Genomic DNA, 20,858 nt, shown 5'->3' with positions numbered 1-20,858 from the left:
AGACTTCTGGACTCAAATTTGTAAAAATATCTATTCCGTGACTAAAAACGCCAACCTTCAGCTCATACAGTATAAGACTCTTCATAGAACACACTACACTGGGGAAAGGCTGTCTAAAATGGGATTCACATCAGAAATTTGCTCACACTGCTCACAAAATTGTCCGGATACATATATCCACGCCACATGGCACTGCCCACCCATTAAACACTTTTGGAAAGACGTCACTGAATCCCTGTCCCGCCTCCTGGGCTGCCGCATCCCATTATCCCCCTTACTCTGTCTACAAGGTGATCTATCAACTCTCAATCAGGAAATAACAAACAAAAGGATGCTCCTCGTAGCCTTAGCCATCGCCAAGAAAACTATCTTCTTGAACTGGAAATCCCGAAACACTATACACATAATGCATTGGCAAAATTTGCTCACAGACTACATCTCCGTAGAGTATTTTTCACCTCATTACAACTGTATATCGGAACCACAACACTCCAGATCAGACCTCATTCAACTATTACAAATCTGACACACTCATCCTAATTAATTATGTATTCATTTATTAACATACATATTTATACAAGGTTTTAGTAATATTACGAGTATTTTCATTATTATTATTATTATTATTGACATTATTATTATTATTATCATCAATATTATAGAAACATTGAGCAGTAATAGGATGATGTTGATGGGATGATATTTTGCTTGATATAAAGACGGTAACGGTATAATGAATATCTTTAATTAAAAAATTTATATATATATATATATATATATATATATATATATATATATATATATATAAATATCTTAGTTTAAACCTAAAGTAATCTTGACAAACTATATATTGTTTGAAAGCTTTCAGACTCTAGTTTTCATATTTGGTGACTGATTTTCAAAAGAAACAATAGAGCAATAGATAAATAGTGATAGATTCTTCATTTGTGATGCGGTGCCAAACTATAACACGCTCTGACTCTTTCCTTTTGTTTTTTGTGTGTTTTAGGGATCAAATTCAAATCAAATATTAAAATTACTGCCCAAACTTCTAATGAATAGGATGTCTACTTCATAAATATTTTGAAAAGTATGGTAAATATGGTTCAGATCACTCAAACCATATATGGAAATCGAAGAGTCACTGGTGGAGTCTGGATGTCATCTAGTGAAAAAGTTTGGTACTGCGCACAAAAAGTGTTACTAAAAGTGTTACTGTTTTTTTTTGAGATATCAACCTAAAATTCGGCACAGAACTTGTTCAGATATTTAACTTTGATTTTCTTGATGTTTTAGAGTTGAAATGTTTTGTAAAATATATATTTTATATAAAAATATATATATTTTATATATTTTAAATTTTCATAAACTTCTATAACTTTTTTAAACTTTATTTTTACAACTTTTGTTTTACTTCTACAATGATCTGTGAAGTTGTCCCTTTAAAAAGAAACCAAACTTAAGTCTGTGCTCTGAAGTATTCAAAATTTTTAACAATTTAAGGCGAGACACGGCAGGTGAAAACATCGTTTTTTCATGCAGTGGTCAATTTTGAGATTTTGGGCCAGTTTGCTCCCTTAACATGTAAGCTTTCATATCAAAATAAAAAATATGTCAACATTACACATTAAGGTGGTTATTTCATTATATTTTGTCAACTTGCGCCTTTAGATTTCTATCGGAAATCACCAAAAGTTAGCATTCTAACGCGAGCTCCCGTGCCGTCTCCATTCACAGAAACATGTCATGCCTCATATCATTGTAAAGCTCTCAGTCTCATTAACAGCGCTGTCTAATCCAAATATGGACATTTCCTTTGTAGAAATATCCAACCGCGAAAGTTTGCCGGGGAATCTACAGCCGAAAACCACATCTGATTGATCGCTGTGAATTTCCGACTACGTGATTGGTTCTCAGGCGTCACGCTTCCTTGTTTATTCTGCGCCTGAGAGAAAATGCCGACAACACCGAAATCAAAATACGGCAACAGCTGTCACTTGCAAGAGCTAGTAAAATGAAAGTAAACAACAGATTAGACGATGAAACCCCATCAGCGAGTGTCTCATCGCGTAACCTAATGTTTGGAAAGGGAAAGAGTGTGTTGGAGGGATTGGGAATGACAGCCGCGCCACACAGGAATGGCTCATAATTCACGCCACACGATTGTATGAATTACTGTAGTCATGTGTTTGTGTTGTCCTAACTGTGCTGGATCAGGGCTGAAAATTAACATCGATCCACAGAATCATGGGTTCTGTAGTAGTGTGTTGCTGGAGTGTAGTCTGTGTGAGAGAGATAGGTACTGCAGAAGTTTGCAGTTTTTGTGACTGCTGTTATGTGTGTTTGTTATGGTAGTTCTCTTCATCTTAAGGCTATTGTTATTAATAATTTATTCATTTATCAATTTCCATGTGTTTTAAATATTACATAATACTGATATTAATAAACTGAATATATATTTTGTTTGTAGGTTGGGGGTTTCAATAGAAATAAATGAACTTATACAATATAAAAACTTTGAAGGCCGTTTTCTCAAAATGAGTTTTTTCTCACTCTCAGAGTCAGATATATCCACTTCAGTAGCACCTACAAGCACCAACTTTTCCAGACTTATACTTAACTATATTCTGAAGGCTTTTACAGAGGGATTTGTTGATATATCATTCCTATCCTGAATTATGGGTCATTTTACTCAAAAAAACATGGCGAAAATAGGTTTTTTAAGGCTATTGTCAGTATTCTCTAATTTACTAAAGCACAAAATAAGATATCCAGAATCCCTTCTGTAAAAGCCCTTTCATCTAATATGTCAACAAATATAACCAAAAATTTTAAACCTGGACCATTCCAATTTTCAGATTTTGTTTTTGGAAATGTATGCAAATGAGCATATATTTAAGTATATAAGGCCTCATTTGCATATTAAAACATAAATTTACACAAAATTTGTAATAAATTTTTTTCTTATGTTTATGCCAGTAATAAACTGGAGAAGTTTCACAGTGATATCTTTTAATTAAAAAAAAATCCCTATTCACCTGTAGTGTCTCGCCTTAAGTTAGAAAAGTCATTTTAATATCTATGCTCAAAAAGTGGGATAGATAATTAACAGGTAAAACAACTTTGTATTTCCACAAACTTTGAAAATAAAAAGCAGTTAAACTCATTAAGACACTGACACATCAGTACTAGAGTTGAGGAGTTCTGACGAACAACACAGAAGTGTTTTGAATTTAGGGTCTGTAGTTGATTTTGAATGGTTGTCTATATGGGTCAAATTGACCCACGAACAGTACGAACGTATAAAATTTCTGTATGCACATTTCACAACACATCAGTGTGTTGAAACTTTGCATTTATGTTCATGACCCTAAATGAGAAAAAGCCACAAAATTTCAAGAAAAAAAAACAAAGGTTTAATATTATATCAGGTAGCTTGAAAAAATAAATGATAGGTAATTTTTACCATCTGTGGCTGACAAAATATTTTTCTGTATTGAAATAAGTGTGGAAAACCTCATTTTTTAGCTTCATAAGGCAGTAAAAAAATAAAATAACAAAATATAACCAAGAAATGTTATTATTTTGGGTCAGTACAGTTGCCTTAGAGCGTTAAAATATACGGGTCAAATTGACCCACGAACATCACGAACGTAATAGTAATTTTGTTTGTATATGTCAAAAAACACCAGCATGTTGAAACTTTGCATGCATGTTCATGATGATAAATGAGAAAAAGTCACAAAATATCAAGAAAAAAACATAGGTTAACCAGTATTTCCAATAACTAGAAAATCTAAACGGGTCAAATTGACCCGCAACATAACACAAGGGATATATATTTAAAATATATAAATATAACTAAATCAAATCTACACCTAACATATACCACACATAATTTTAATGCACCAAATGCTGATTTTAATGCACCACACCCTTCTTTTAATGCACCACCTCAGCTTAGGCATACATACAAATAGTAATTGTACTGTGAATGAGAAGGAGGGGGAGAAAAAACAAAACAAAACCAAAAAAAAAATCCTTATTTCTTTATTATTATTACTACTGTCATTCTATCTTTATTATTATTATTATTATTATTATTACTGTTATTATTATTGATATTACTGTTGCCATCATCACAAAATATTATCATCATCATCATCGTCATCTTTAGCATTACTATTGTTATTATTACTATTATTATTGTTGTTGTTATTAATGTCATTATATTATTATTGATATTACTATTGCCTTCAACACAAAATATCACCATTTTTTGTATTAGTATCACTACTGTTATCATTGTTATTATTTATTTTACTATTGCCATCAACACAACTTATTATCAACACCATCTTTAGTATTACTATCATTATGTCGTCATCACAAAATATTATTATCATTATTATTATACATGCTATTACTTTTTAAATACTTCTATTACCCGTTTGTCATTTTTTGCTTACTTTTCATTGCTGTTACTATCATTGCTGTGTTATTGTCGTTTTTGTGTTTTGTTGTTGTGTTTTGTGTTCACCCTATGTTGTATGTTTTGCACTCCTAATAATAATAATAATAAAAAAGTAAGAAATTATTATAAAAAAAAAAAAAAAGATATGCTAAAGCCTGCCGGCATGTTGTTGTGATTGGTTACAAGGTAGTCTGACGTCACAAACACCAACGATTTCAAACCACAGGTTTTAGACTGTCTTTGGTTTACTGCAGTTTCAAACATAAAATACTCAGCAATGGTGCTGACTTATGAATTTGCACATGGTTTGTCTTAAAGCATATTAAAAACACTACATAGACATATAAACAACATTAAAAACTTGATTTTCACCACAGGGGGTCTTTAAGATCAGCCATACCGTTTCAACGACATTTTGAATTTGATCGTACACTGTTGTACAATATAAGTTGTTTTTGACATAGCTTTTTTGACATAGATAGCTTCTAGCTTCTGAGTCATCACATTGTATCATTCCTTATAATTCCATAAATTTATCTGTGCCATAAATGATCTTTGTTCACCATGGCTTCATGTTAATGGCTGGCTGGTATTTGTATTTTTTTTATATATATATATATATATATATATATATATATATATATATATATATATATATCATACACTCATTATTAATTAATGCATTTTTACACTAACTTGAGTTTCTCCAGTTTACAGTGTGGATCTTTCAGTAAAGCATGTAGTTGCTTCACTCCTGAATCTCCTGGTTTATTACAGCTCAGATCCAGATTTCTCATTTGCGAGGGGTTTGATCTCAGTGCTGAAGCCAGAGCAGTACAGCCTTTCTCTTTAATACTGCAATTAGACAGCCTACAGCATAGAGAAAACATCTCACACATACAGCCTAACACAAACATTTATCATGAAATTTGGTCATTTAGTTTACTAATCACTTAATATTTTCATTGAAGTAGCCATTATTAAAATGACAAAACCTTTCAAAATTCCTTATAGAACTAAATTTTTGAAACTGCATGCTTACAGTTGGGCCAAAAACCATTTGTCTAATAATATATGTAATTTTGGCATTAGTGGCATCAAACATTTATTCATACATTTTCCAAACCACTGGTTCTATGTAGGGTTTGCATGTTTGCTAGAGCCTATCCCAACATCTCAAGGGCAGCCCAAAGTATTTGGCACACTTTTCTTTGACAAGTTTTTAATATTAAAAAAAGTTTCTCACTTTTCTCATTTGTATCTCATTCACAATTAAAGTATGACTTTTAGTGCTTTAGTTACACAAATAATACACAGAAAGAGCAATCCTTGTCTCCAAGTTTTTGTATATGTAAATACATTTGTCTTATTCTGCAAAAATAAGAAAAAGAAATGATGAATACTGACTTTAGTTTGTCTAGTTTACATTGTGGATCCTTCAGTAGAGTAGAGAGCAGCTTTACTCCCGACTCCCCTAGTTCATTGTAGTTGAGATTCAATGTTACCAGGTGTGAAGGGTTTGATCTTAGAGCTGAAATCAGAGCAGCACAATCTTCCTCTCCAATATTGCAGTCATACAGCCTGGAGAAAAAAAAAAAAACTTCTGTCACTCCTGAACAATTCTTATCAATCATTATCAACCCAAAGTAATGAATAAGAACAAAGTAATAAATATTAATAAATAGTTGTTCAAGTAAAAAAAAAAAAAAAAAAAAAAAAAAATGTGTGGCTGTATGCCAGTGACATATATAAAGTGATGAGAAAATATATAAGAACAAAGTAATAAATATTAATAAATAGTTGTTCAAGTAAAAAAAAAAAAAAAAAAAAAAAAAAAAAAAAAATGTGTGGATGTATGCCAGTGACATATATAAAGTGATGAGAAAATATAATCATCTGCACTAACATTAATTTCAACAGTTTACAACGCTGATCCCTTAGTAGAGCTGAGAGTTGCTTTATTCCTGAACATCCTGGTTTATTATAGCTCAGATTGAGTTCTTTCAGGTGTGAGGGGTTTGATCTTAGAGCTGAAGCCAGAGCAGTACAGCCTTCCTCTCCAATATTACAGTCCCACAGTCTGCGGAAAGGAAGATAAAATATTCACACACTTATTTTACAATTATCCTCCACCACTTACGTGCCCTTGAGTATAAATTGTTCCCATTCAGTCAGTCACGTTCAATGTATGTCAGACAGACAGATGAATATGGAATCTCGCTAAAGAGGCCAATCTGCTTAGATTGTAACTAAAATGAGCCAATGCACATTGGCATGCAATCATATGCAGCTGCCTTGCAGTGCAGGTTTTTAATGAGCAGCAGGTGTGTTGCATATTCAGCTTTTCGCTTCAGAGCTGAACGGTCTATGTTCTCTGCAAGCAAGTGTTCTTCAAGACGAGTCAAGTTCTCAGGACGAATTTCTCTTCTTTTAAAAACTGTAAAAAGGCTGTTCTCACGGCTGGTAACGGTGCGCTTTTGAGCAGTTAAAAGCTGTTTTTTATGGCTGGTAAGAAGTGAGCGAGGAAAGCACATGACAGGCTGCACACATCCCTGTCTGTGTCGCTCAGCCGTTCCCCTGCGCGCTTCAGCACTTTTAAAGAGCAAGTCCCTAAAAGAGCTTACACAAGTAGAGCTTGCGTCTTTTTAATTGTGTGTTTCTGGATGCGGTTGTTACATAGCACTGAGGGATGGTCACGATCACTGTATCATGTGTCTGGTCTTAAAGCACACTGAGGCAGCATTCATGGATGAGTCATGTACCCATTGTGGGAAGATGACCATCTCGGAGTTGCTATCGAGACTTCAGTTCCTGCAAAGGGGCAGAGGCCTGGCGCCGCTGCGTCAATCCAATCCTCCTCAGAGGGTTGCTTCGGATAGTGGTGCTGGTGATCTGAGAATTACAGTGAGCATGGTGGGCCATCTCAGAGGTGTGCAGCATCCGTATCCCTACGGCTGCATCGGAGGGTGAGCCAAACTTCTAGGGAAAGGACGATTCAACGGTGTTGCCAACTCAGATCCGGAGATGATGGCTATGCTTTCCTAGGCCGGCAACAGGGTCGGGCTCATGTGGAACCTTCCACCATGTCCAGAGCCCTTGCGGTTAAATGATTGGTTTCTTGGGGTGGCACGTGCTGGTTCTCAGCTACCCACCCCGGATCCTTTCATTCTAGAGGTGCATGAGGAGCTCACCAGGTCGTGGATGGCACCTTTTACTGCCTGAAACCGCCCCAGTGGCTCCTCCTCCCTTACCACCCTTGATGGCACTGCGGCGAAGGATTACACATACATCCCTCCTGTGGGGTGGGCCATTGCTATGCAACTGTGCCCTAACTCCACTTGGCGGAGGGACCCGTGCCTCCCTTTCCGGGCCTATAAGCTCGTGTCAGATCTTACCGGCAAAGGCCTATGAGGAAGCCGCTTCTGCTTTACATGCTATGGCGTTGTTGAGGGTGGTCACGATCCACAAGTCTTGTGAAAAAATGTTTAGTATGTGTTTTGAGGTCTTATTTCAGTGACATATTTTTTTGTTTGTTTTTTCAAAAACCATGCATTTACGTAATTCTCTCAAAAATACAAACATGTACATACTTGTTGCTCACATATTATTGTAGCCTAGTTTGTGCTGAATACAGTGTAATGAAACGTTTGTCATTAATATGTTTATAAGCAATTGAAAAAAGCGCAAATGTCAGGGCATGTCAGAACTACTCCAGGGCCCCAAATTAGCCTCAGACCCCAGAGGAATAAACCTTCTATGAAGACTTTGCTGCTGGTTGCATTGGCCTCTATCAAGAGGGTAGGGGATCTGCAGGCATTTTTGGTCAACGAATCGTGCCTAGAGTTCGGGCCAGGTGACAGCCACATGTTACTGAGACCCCAGCCTGGCTATGTGCCCAATGTTCCTACCACTCCCTTCAGGGACCAGGTAGTGAGCCTGCAAGCGCTGCCCCCGGAGGAGGCAGACCCAGCCCTGGCTTTGCTCTGTCCAGTCCGCGCTCTACAACTGTATATAGACAGAACTCAAAGCCTCAGGACCTCAGACCAGCTCTTTGTCTGTCATGGAGGCCAGCAAAAGGGAAAGGCTGTCTCCAAGCAGAGGATAGCCCACTGGATAGTGGATGCCATCGCCTTGGCTTACCAAGCAAAAGGCATGCCCTGCCCACTAAGGTCTCGGGCGCTGACTCGTGACACCTCGCTAACAGATATTTGTAGAGCTGTGGGCTGGATGACACCTAACACGTTTGCTAGATTCTATAGCCTTCGTGTCTACTCCTGTGTTCTCACCTCAACCGGTCAGATAAACGGAGAGGCTCCGGCTTAGTGTTGGCTTTCTGTGCTTATATGAGCTTATTGCTCCAGAGAGTCCCTACAAGGCAGACCCTGTTGAGTCCTCCGATCACCCTTTGGCAGCCGGACGTGGCAGAGCATCTGGCGCCAGGCCTATATTCCGTTGCATTCTTGAGAACCGGGTTTAGGCTGGGTACCATATGTGTGATTCCACGGTTGCTCCTAAACAAAGCCAGTGTCTTTCCCTTTGGGAGAACCCAGCTCTTATCAGGCTGGAGTCACCCCAGTAACTTCCATATGTAGTACAGCCCTACGGGGTTAGTTCATATGTACATCTCCACATAAGTCCTTTGGGGAAGGATGTGGCTTCTGCTGTATTCCTCTCCCATTGAAAGGGCACGCTTTCCCAGTGTTATCCAATAGTCTCACTGAATGGGTTGTGTGGAACAGCAGTGATCGACACTCTCTGTGTTAGCCCTGTCCCACCGTCCTTTAACCCTCAGGGGTCTGAGGATTTTTGGGACCGTGGAGAAGTTTTGACATGCCCTGACATTTGTGCTTTTTTCAGTTGTTCATAAACATATTAATGGAAAAAGTCTCATTACACTGTATTCAGCACAAACTAGGCTACAATAATATGTGAGGAACATGTATGTACATGTTTGTGTTTTTGAAGGAATAACGTTTATGTGTGGTTATTGAAAAAACAAAAAACTTAAGTCACTGAAATAAAGCCATAAAATATATATTAAATCTTTGTTCACAAGACTTCTGGGTATTTGAGGTTGTAGACTAGAGTTTTTGCTTCAAAATGAGGTAAAAATTATGCTGCCTACTCCTTCATATAAAACAATAGAGAGATTTAAATTTTCTAAAACATCTTTGGTCAAGAAACACAGTATGCGTGAAGGCGTGGATCCTCATGTATAATGGGTGATTCTCACCTGAGAAGACAAGAATCACATAATAATGACCTGAAATGACTTGCATATTAATGAGGCCTTTCAGTCAGGTAGGCTGTGAAAAAACCCTCTGTTGATCATGATTCGAATCTCAGCATGGTGTAAATCAAACATACAGAAAAAACAGCAATACTGTGAAATATTATTACAATTTAAAATAATGGTATTCTATTATATTCTTTAAAATATAATGTATTTCTGTGATGCAAAGTGTCTGAACAATTATGTTACCTCTATGGCATTTCATATAGGCTTTTAGCTTAAAAGCATGCACATTTGGAGAAATATTGATGGATTCTCATATGTTTGTCAATTTTCTATACAGAACAGTAATATTTATTCAGGATTTATTGTCATTACTATGAGTGCTGGATACTGTGTTTTCAATTCATACTTGCAGCTGGAGGGCACTCTGTACACCTTTAGTCCACAAATGCTTGAGCACTAAAGAAGAATAGGCAATCCAGGAACTAACCGAACTAACAGAGGACAGAGATCGCTAACTATAGCTATTCAAAACACTTTTCAAGACAATAAATACACCATTGAGACGATGAATGCATGTATTGACTCAGAATTTGCGTCTGAATAGCGCTCCCTCCGTGGGCGTGGCCGCATTAGCGGATAATGAGCTGAATCACGGATTTCTGACATGGCTCTCTTTTCATACAGATTACATAAACACAGAATGTTTGTTTTCGATTTGACTTACACGATTTAAAACCTGACATTTCAACGTTTTTTTCGACATAAGTCTAATTTTTTTGTGATTAGTATTCACTAAGTTACAGTTCATTTTCTGAGAACTATCAGATTGGACTTCGTTCAGAGGGAGACGAGAGATCACGCATCATGTTAGTTTTCTTTATTTTACAAAAAGCACAACATTTTGTTTTTTTTTTGAGTGTACACAAATAAAAGAAGATATTCCACAGATTAAAATGGTGTATAACTCTTAATTGTATGTGCAACATTAACGGAGTATTTTGAGTCTCTTTCACACTGGTAAGAAAAAAACCGCCGTGGTATCGCCGGCGATACCCTCAGACCTCAGAGTGTTAAGCAAGGGGGTGCAGAAGGCTTGCACAGAGCACTGGAAGGGGGCAGTGTCTGTGGCACTTTGGTAGGGATTCCTATTCGTCAGTCTGTCCAACGTACAGCGATATATACCTGGAATTCCATTTCATGTACAAGAAATGTCTTTATTACAAAGGTAACCCTCCTTCCCTGAAGGAGGGAATGGAGATATACATCTGTACCCCGCTGAAGCTGCCGCCTCACCTAATCGACTCCTCAGCACAAACCTGAAGATGCAATGCACCTGCTGCTCATTAAATACCTGCGCTGCAAGGCAGAGCAGCTGCTGCATATAATTGCATGCCAATGTGCATTAGCTTGTTTTAGTTACACTCAAAGCAGATTTGCCTCTCTAGCAAGATTCTGTTGGTGTCCGACGTACACCTCCATTCCCTCCTTTAGGGAACGAGGGTTACCTTTGTAACCAAGATGTTTCTTGTACATGAAATGGAATTCCAGGTATATATTAATTAAAATATATTTGATACATCCTAAGATCTGTCAGCAGCATCTCTGGCATGTTGTTGATTACCACTGAAAATAATACTCAAAAAAATAGAAACCACAAATGCTCAGTAATAAAACTAAGACAACAACTGACAAAAATGAACAAATACAGGTCTATTAATATGCAGGGATAGAGAAAACTAAACTAGAAACAGTTTGGAAGTAAACAGAAACAATGGAAAAGTAAATAAGTAACTATAGGAACAAATATGCATTACTTAAAAACGAAAGGAAAACTTGGATCATTAGAATCGAAATAAACCTCAACAGAAGCATCCCAATGACACACGATAGATGTGATAGATGTAAGGTTCAGAAAGTTTTTTTATTAATTTATTTATTTTTTATATACAAATCGCTAGGACCCATTTTTCTTTTCTTAGGTCACTTTCTCTTTCAGCTTGGCACAGTAGTTATTCTAACTGGTTAATCCCAAATTTTTCGCAGAGATGACATATATGAATTTGTATGGTATTTGTAAAGATATTAACACTCTGGAGTCTGAGGTATCGCCAGCGATACCAACTCGTTTTTTTTCTTACCAGTGTGAAAGAGACTCAAAATACTTAGTCAATGTTGCACATACAATTAAGAGTTATACACCATTTTAATCTGTGAAATATCTTCTTTTCTTTGTGTACACTCAGAGTAAAAACAAAATGTTGTGCTTTTTGTAAAATAAAGAAAACTAACATGATGCGTGATCTCTCATCTCCCTCTGAACGAAGTCCAATCTGATAGTTCTCAGAAAATGAAGTGTAACTTAGTGAATACTAATCACAAAAAAATTAGACTTGCATCTAAAGAAACGTTGAAATGTCAGGTTTTAAATCGTGTAAGTCAAATCGAAAACAAAAATTCTCTGTTTATGTAATCTGTATGAAAAAAGAGCCATGTCAGATGCCTCTCATTATCATTATATTCAGCTCATTATCTGCAAATGTGGCCACGCCCATGGAGCGAGCGAGCGAGCGTTTCAGATGCAAATTCTGAGGCAATACATGTATACATCTTCGCAGACATGTATTTATTGTCTTAAAAAGTGTCTATCTGCATGTTATAGCCATGGTTAGCAATCTCTGGAAGCCTCTGTTAGTTCCTGGAATGTCACATGGTATGCCTGTTCTTCATTAGGAGGCATTTGTGGACTAAATGTGCACAGAGCACCCTCCGGCTGCAAGTATGAATTGAAAACACAGTATCCAACACTTAGAGTGATGACAAGAAATATTGAATAAATATTACTCATCTGTATAGAAAATTGACATAAACATATGAGAATCCATCAATATTTCGCCAAATGTGCATGCTTTTAAGCATATTAAGAAATTATGGTTAATATAAGATTTTAAGAGTAAAACAGAGGTCAAAATGTGAAGCTTGAGTCTTAGATCTTTTCAAAGATGTATAGTTTGTCAACTGCACATTAACATTCAGGCTATATAATATAACAAATATAGTAGCCTATATGAAATGCCATAGAGGTAGGAATGTTCAGATGCTTTGCATCACAGAAATACATTATATTTTAAAATATATTAAAATGGAAAACCATTATTTAGTTAGAGACTTGAGACTTCTTTTAACCCTCTGAGATCTGAGGATTTTTGGGGCCCTGGAGAAGTTTTGACATGCCCTGACATTTGTGCTTTTTTCAGTTGTTCATAAACATATTAATGGGAAAAGTGTCATTACACTGTATTCAGCACAAACTAGACTACAATAATATGTGAGGAACAAGTATGTACAAGGAATAACGTTTATGCGTGGTTATTGAAAAAACAAAAAACTTAAGTCACTGAAATAAGGCCAAAAAAATATTAAATCTGTTTTCACAAGACTTCTGGGTATTGGAGGTTGTACACTAGAGTTTTTGCTTCAAAATGATGTAAAAATGATCCTGCCTACCCATTAGTATAAAACAATATATTGATTTAGTTTTTGCAAGACACTTTTTGTCGAGAAACACAGTATGCATGGAGGCGTGAATCTTCATGAATAACAGATTCACATAATGAGCTGTAATGACCTGCATAATAATGAGCTCTTTCAGTCAGGTAGGCTGTGAAAAAACCCTCTGAAAAAACATACATCAAACATACAGAAAAAACAGCAATACTGTGAAATATCATTACAATTTAAAATAATGGTATTCTATTATATACTTAAATATAATGTTTTTCTGTAATTGTTACAGTACAGAAGGGACTGAGGCAGATGTAAAACGAACAGGTAAGTTTATTGATGTCAGCAGAGTGTGAACAGCAGTGCGGGTGATGAAAGGTGAAGAATGATGATGAAATCTTGCTGATGCTTGCAGGAGTGGAGAAAATGGATCGCGCTGGAGACTTGGAACACAGGAGACTGGAGACTTGGAACACAGGAGACTGGAGACACTCACACACACGAGGAGGAACACAGGAGGGAAACTGGAAATGTCGGAGACAGGTAAGTAGATCGTCTGGAGTCCTTGAGGTAAGCATACAGGTTAGTAGCATACAACGAGACCGGACAGTGAGTGTGTGTGAGTGTTGGCTTTTTGAAGTGCTGGTGATTGCGGTGATAATGATGTGCAGGTGGCGGTGATTAGTACTCGGGAGATGGAGTGCACTGGGATTGAGTGAGGGCGGAGCCTGGCGTGTCTGTTACAGTACCCCCCCTCCCACGGCCCGCTCCTGAGGGCCGAGGGCCCCGGCGTCGTGGTGGTCATCCTCTTCCTCGAGGGGCAGGTCTGTCGGGGTGGCTGGCATGGAATGTCTCTAGAAGGTTGGGGTCGAGGATGTCATTTCTAGGAACCCACGAGCGTTCTTCGGGGCCGTAGCCTTCCCAGTCCACTAAGTATTCGAGAAGACCACCACGGCGCCGGGAGTTCAAGATCTCACGTACTGCATAGGCGGCTCCGTCGTCCAGGATGAGTGGGAGGGGAGGCGGCTGCCACGTCAGGCTCTGTGGAGGGAGACATAGAGGGATGGTGAGGTTTCAACAGTGATACATGAAATGTAGGGTGAATCTTATACTGTGGTGGAAGCTGGAGTTGGAAAGTGACCGGGTTGATCTGCCGAGTGATGGTGAATGGGCCAATGAATCTGGGACTCAGCTTCTTGCAGGGCAGACACATCCTGATGTCCCGGGTCGACAGCCAGCCTTCTGTCCCGGTTGATAGGAGGGAGTCTCGGAGCGCCGAAGGTCTGCTGTCGCCCTGCGTCTGCGCAGGGCCCTCTGCAGCTGGTGGTGAGCTGAGTCCCAAACCCTCTCACTCTCCCGGAACCAGTAGTCCACTGCCGGAACGTTGGATGGTTCCCCGTCCCAGGGGAACAGAGGGGGTTGGAAACCGAGCACGCACTGGAATGGAGTGAGTCCGGTGGTCGACTGTCGCAGGGAGTTTTGTGCGTACTCGGCCCAACCCAGGTACTGGTTCCAGGAGTCCTGGTGGCCGTGACAGAAGGTACGCAGGAAGCGGCCGATCTCCTGGATCTTCCGTTCCGTCTGCCCGTTCGACTGAGGATGGTAACCAGATGACAGGCTGACGGTCACACCCAGGAGGGAAAGTAACGCCTTCCAAACACGGGAGATAAATTGGGGACCTCGGTCTGAAACAATGTCTTCAGGGATTCCATAGTATCGGAAAACATGGTTAAACATAAGTTCAGCTGTTTCCATAGCGGTGGGTAGACCTTTCAGGGGGATCAGACGACAGGATTTGGAGAAGTGGTCTACTACCACCAGGATGCACGTGTGACCATCAGAGGCTGGCAGGTCTGTGATGAAATCCACTCCTAGGTGTGACCAGGGCCGAAGAAGGCACATGGGTGTAGTCTACTCGGTGTCCCCCTGCTGCTGAGAAAGCACCGCTCCCACTCCGGTGGTGGAGGCGTCCACCTCCACGACGAAAGGGAGTTCCGGGTTTGGATGAACGAGGAGGGGAGCGGTGGTGAAGGCGGTCTTGAGGGCTTCAAAGGCGTTGGTGGCAGAGAGATCCCAGGACAGAGACTTGGGCTGTTTGCGGAGCAGGTTGGCGAGTGGACATACAATGGAGCTGTAGTTGTTGATGAAACGACGGTAAAAGTTGGCAAAACCTAGGAAGCGTTGGAGTTCTTTGATGGTGGATGGTGTGGGCCAGGACTTGATAGCTTCCACCTTCCCCTCGTCCATCCGGATGCCACTGTGATCGATGATGTAACCGAGGAAATGGATGGAGGGTTGGTGGAATGAGCACTTTTCAGCTTTGAGGAAGAGATCAAACTGTAGCAGGCGTTGGAGGACTTCCGCAACGTGTCGGCGATGTTCGGCCAGGCTCCGGGAGTAGATAAGGATGTCATCTATGTAGACCAGGACAAACCGATGGAGAAACTCCCGGAGCACCTTATGGATGAAATCCTGGAATACGGAGGGGGCGTTGACCAGGCCGTATGGCATTACTAGGTATTCGTAGTGGCCGGTGGGCGTGACAAAGGCGGTCTTCCACTCGTCCCCCTCGCGTATCCGGATGAGGTTGTACGCGCTGCGGAGGTCCAGCTTGGTGAACACAGTGGCACCACGGAGATGTTCTAGGGCAGCTGGGACGAGAGGAAGAGGATACTGGAACTTTACAGTGATCTTGTTGAGTGCACGGTAGTCTATACAGGGCCGCAAGCCTCCGTCCTTCTTTGCCACGAAGAAAAAACTCGAAGCAGCAGGGGAAGTAGACAGGCGGATGTAACCCTGGTTGAGCGCCTCTTTGATGTATTCCTCCATGGCCTTCTCCTCCGGCACAGACAGGGGGTAGATTCTTCCCCTGGGCACTGGCTCACCCGGTAGCAGATCGATGGCACAGTCCCATGGCCGGTGTGGGGGCAGCTTGGAGGCACGTTGAGGGCAAAAGACGTCACTGAAGGGGGCATAACAGGCTGGAATATCCACGGAGCGTTTCTCTACCGGGCTTTCGATGGAGGTGGCACAGAGAGAGAGATCTTTTCTTCGAGGAGACTGGAGAACAGGAAACTCGGAGAGACAATTGGAGAAGCAATCTTCGCCCCACTTCAGGATTTCGCCCGTGCGCCATGAGATGGTGGGATTGTGCTGCTCCAGCCACGGACGCCCCAGAACCACGTCAGAGGTGGATTCCTCCAGAACCAGCAGATGAATCCGTTCCACATGCAGAATGCCGATCCGTAACACCAGGGGGCCCACGCACTGGCTGATTTTCTTACGGCTCAGAGGTTTTCCCGTGATGGAGTGGACTTGATAGATGGTCGGAGAGGGCGAGGTTTTGAGCTGGAGCTGTCTGCCTGCTGACCCTGAATTGAGGAGCGCCACCACTGGAAGAGACACATTAGCAGCAGTAAGGTTTACAACAGTCGTGAGTGGTTTCATCTTCTTAATGGAGGGAATGATGGCACTCACCGTTGGACGAGGACGACGAATGAGGCATGCTGAAATACCATGCCCCGGAGCACCACAGTAAAGGCAGAGATGGAGGGTCAGCCGGCATTGTCGCTCTGTAGACGAGAGACGAGATGAGTCAATTTGCATAGGTTCTGGAGGGCTGACGGGCTCTGATCGGCGGAGGAGGGGGTTGGAGAGTAGCTGACCCTGGTGTTCTTCAATACACGACTGCATACAAGAACCGACGCGGATGGAGAGTTGGATGAAGCGTTCAAGGCCGAGGGTGTCCTTGTATGCAGCGAGATGCAGCCGCACACTCAGATCCAGACCTTGACAGTACGTAGTGATGAGGGCTTGTTCATTCCATCCACTTGCAGCAGCCAGTGTTCTGAATTGTAAAGCATATTCATTAACAGACATTGATCGTTGCTTTAAATTATAAAGTTTCTCACCAGCAGATGAATCAGATACCGGTTTTCCAAAAACTTCACGGAAGTGAGAGATGAAGGATGAAAAGGACTGCATAGCGGGGCCTTTCTGCGACCACAGGGAATCTGCCCATTTTAACGCTTTACCTTGGAGGTGAGAGATGATGAACGCTATTTTGGCTGTGTCAGTGGGAAAGAGGTGCGGCTGCATCCCCAGGGCCAGCTCACATTGCAGGAGGAAACCGCTGCAATCCTCCGCCGATCCTGTGTAGGGCGTCGGTTTGGCCATGGGACTGGAGTGCATCACAGGTGAAGGAGCGGGAGTGGGGGTGACAGGAGCGACCGGCGGTGATGGTGGTGCTGGTTGGTTGGTGAGAACTTGACGGAGAGCGTCCACGAGCTCTTGGAAGGGATCCGGGCGACTCATGCTGACATCCGCTGTTCGGTCCGGTCTTCTGTTACAGTACAGAAGGGACTGAGGCAGATGTAAAACAAACAGGTAAGTTTATTGATGTCAGCAGAGTGTGAACAGCAGTGCGGGTGATGAAAGGTGAAGAATGATGATGAAATCTTGCTGATGCTTGCAGGAGTGGAGAGAATGGATCGCGCTGGAGACTTGGAACACAGGAGACTGGAGACTTGGAACACAGGAGACTGGAGACACTCACACACACGAGGAGGAACACAGGAGGGAAACTGGAAACGTCGGAGACAGGTAAGTAGATCGTCTGGAGTCCTTGAGGTAAGCATACAGGTTAGTAGCATACAACGAGACCGGACAGTGAGTGTGTGTGAGTGTTGGCTTTTTGAAGTGCTGGTGATTGCGGTGATAATGATGTGCAGGTGGCGGTGATTAGTACTCGGGAGATGGAGTGCGCTGGGATTGAGTGAGGGTGGAGCCTGGCGTGTCTGTTACAATAATGCAAAGTGTCTGAATAATTATGTTACCTCTATGGCATTTCATATAGCCTTTTAGCTTAAAAGCATGCACATTTGGAGAAATATTGATGGATTCTCATATGTTTATGTCAGCTTTCTATACAGAGGAGTAATACTTATTGTCATCACTATGAGCACTGGATACTGTGTTTTCAATTCATACTTGCAGCCGGAGGGCGCTCTGTGCACCTTTAGTCCACAAATTAATCTAAAGAAGAACAGGCCATGTGACTTTCCAGGAACTAACAGAGGCTTCCAGAGATCGCTAACCATGGCTGTAACATGCAGATAGACACTTTTGAAGACAATAAATACACGATTGAGATGATGTATACATGTATTGCCTCAGAATTTTCGTCTGAATAGCACTCGCTCTGTGGGCGTGGTTGCATTAGCGGATAATGAGCTGAATCACGGGCATCTGACGTGTCTCTTTTCATACAGATTACATAAACAGAGAATTTTTGTTTTCGATTTGACTTACACGATTTAAAACCTAACATTTCAACATTTCTTTAGACATAAGTCTAATTTTTTTGTGATTAGTATTCACTGAGTTACAGTTCATTTTCTGAGAACGATCAGATTGGACTTTGTTCAGAGGGAGACAAGAGATCATGCATCATGTTAGTTTTCTTTATTTTGCAAAAAGCACATAATTTAGTTTTTCCTCTGAGTGTATACAAATAAAAGAAGATATTCCACTGTAATGATGTAGCGGTTATTAATCAATTTATGGGTGGAATATGAATATAATAATTCATAAGGTTTTATGAATTATTATGCACATATTGACCCAAGGGGGAATTAAACATATATTGTGAATCAATTACAACGAATTATAATTAATTACATATATGATTAGTTCAGGTTCAATAATTATTTAGAGAAACTAGAGTTATTCTCTGGCCATGAAAATAACTTGCTATTATAGCATCAAAGCATAAAGCGATCGAAAAAACGTTAAAGTGACTTGGTCTTCAGTTGAAAGAACAAACAGAACAATCGAGCATGAATTAAGTGTTTAATATATGCAGCTACGACTACAGAGATTATACGTCTAAAATATATACAGAAGTATACACATATATATATATACACAAGAGTGAAAATGAAGAAAAGACAGGGAAAGAAAGATGATCAAAGAATGGCAAATTACACAGTTAAACCTTTTTGAGAGAGCCAGCACAGAAATCAGTTTAGACAAATTTCAGATAAATGATAATACTTGCTTATTGGTTCAAGTCCGTGTGTAGCAGTTTCAATGCGCTTGGCTTGGTTGGTCCTTTCCGAGAAGGTTTCTCCGGTGGGGTTTTCAAAAGAGGTTTAAACTTAAGTAACTTAACCGAAGAGAGAGAGAGAGAGAGAGAGAGAGTCCAAAGAAGTGGTCCCGAAGATGAGCGCGATGGCAGCGCGTGGTCACCGGCGGCGTCCAGGAGAGACGTGCACGAGGTGCTCGTGAGACAATCGGGAGACAAAGGGAGAAGGTGTGTGTCGTTGTTTTTATGGAAACCCAAGCTAACACACCTCCTGAATTGTAGCGGCCAATAGATGCACAGCACTATTTGGCGGGCAAAGTTCCTTTGTTTGGTCTCCTAGATGAATTTGCATACTTAATGACTATCAGATCGGATTTCAAGATGGAGTGCTTTCTTCACAGTATCATTAAACACATAGAAAAATGCATTTGTCAGCTATGTGACATATCTCAGTGAATAGCTCGAGTCCGGAGCTTTATGGAGAGATCAAACTCGACAGATCAGAAAGGCATAGAAAAGAAGTCATGGTTTACAGACAAAATTCCACTATTAAAATGCACACTAGCACAAATACACTCATTTAAACACTAGGAGACATGCATAGGCCCTAAAATACATGATGGATATATTTCAGCATAGTTGTATTTTACATATACAGTCAAAAATGTATGATTGTGTGTTTCTGTATGTGTCTGTGTGTGTTTTTGTGTGTGCCTGTGTGTGTGGGTTTTGGAATGTGGATCTGGTCAGTCTCTGGGGGGGGGGGGGGTGCTCCTTTTGAAGTCACCAAAGTGAGAAAGTTGGAGTTTTCTGTTTACCCTCACGGGTCCACAAAGGTGTCAAGTGGGCTCATCTTATGGCAGACTGTTCGGAGCCGAGATGGTTTTACAACCCAGTCCAGCATGCTAAAAGCATTCTGAACATTCCAAAGTTTATTGATTATCCTGATACGTGTGCATATGCTACACCACAGATTGAAATGGTGTATAACTCTTAATTGTATTTGCAACATTGAAGGAGTATTTTGAGCCTCTTTCACACTGGTAAGAAAAAAACCGAGGTTGTATCGCCGGCATGACCGCCGACCCGAGGGAGTTAAATTAACCTAAACTCCCCTAAACAAACAAACAAAAGAAAGAAAAACAACAAAAGAGAATATATACACACTCTCAATATGCTTCAGAAATAAAGAGAAAGTAGAAGAAACAACAAGTAACAATTAAAAGTTCTCAGAAACACATTCACTCACAGAGACCCACTCCATGAGAGAGAGAGAGAGACCATTTGCAATCTGTGAACACAGAACAGGATATTATAGATCCCCTAAAGAGACATGGTGATGAAAAAAGGAGATGGGAGGAAAAATTACATTTCAATGATTTTGCGTTTCCCAAGAAACTTACATTTTGAGTGCTGAAATGCAATGATATTGGGTTTTTCTAACAACCCACATACATCTTTGTCTGTGAATCCCCCAAAACAATAATTTGCTTAATACTTGCTACATAAAAAAGTTACTTTATAACTTTTCATTTATACATTTGTGTTAACAGAATTGT

The 20,858-nt window shown here is 40.4% G+C and overlaps 1 pseudogene; it reads right to left on the bottom strand.

The window, feature by feature from the left end:
• Positions 1-20,858, bottom strand: part of LOC125259778 — a 77,169-nt pseudogene that overhangs the window by 21,798 nt on the left and 34,513 nt on the right.

The sequence above is a fragment of the Megalobrama amblycephala genome, linkage group LG24 (genome assembly GCF_018812025.1).
Source record: "Megalobrama amblycephala isolate DHTTF-2021 linkage group LG24, ASM1881202v1, whole genome shotgun sequence".
Classification (NCBI taxonomy): Eukaryota; Metazoa; Chordata; class Actinopteri; order Cypriniformes; family Xenocyprididae; genus Megalobrama; species Megalobrama amblycephala.
This window is presented reverse-complemented; position numbering and strand designations above follow the sequence as displayed.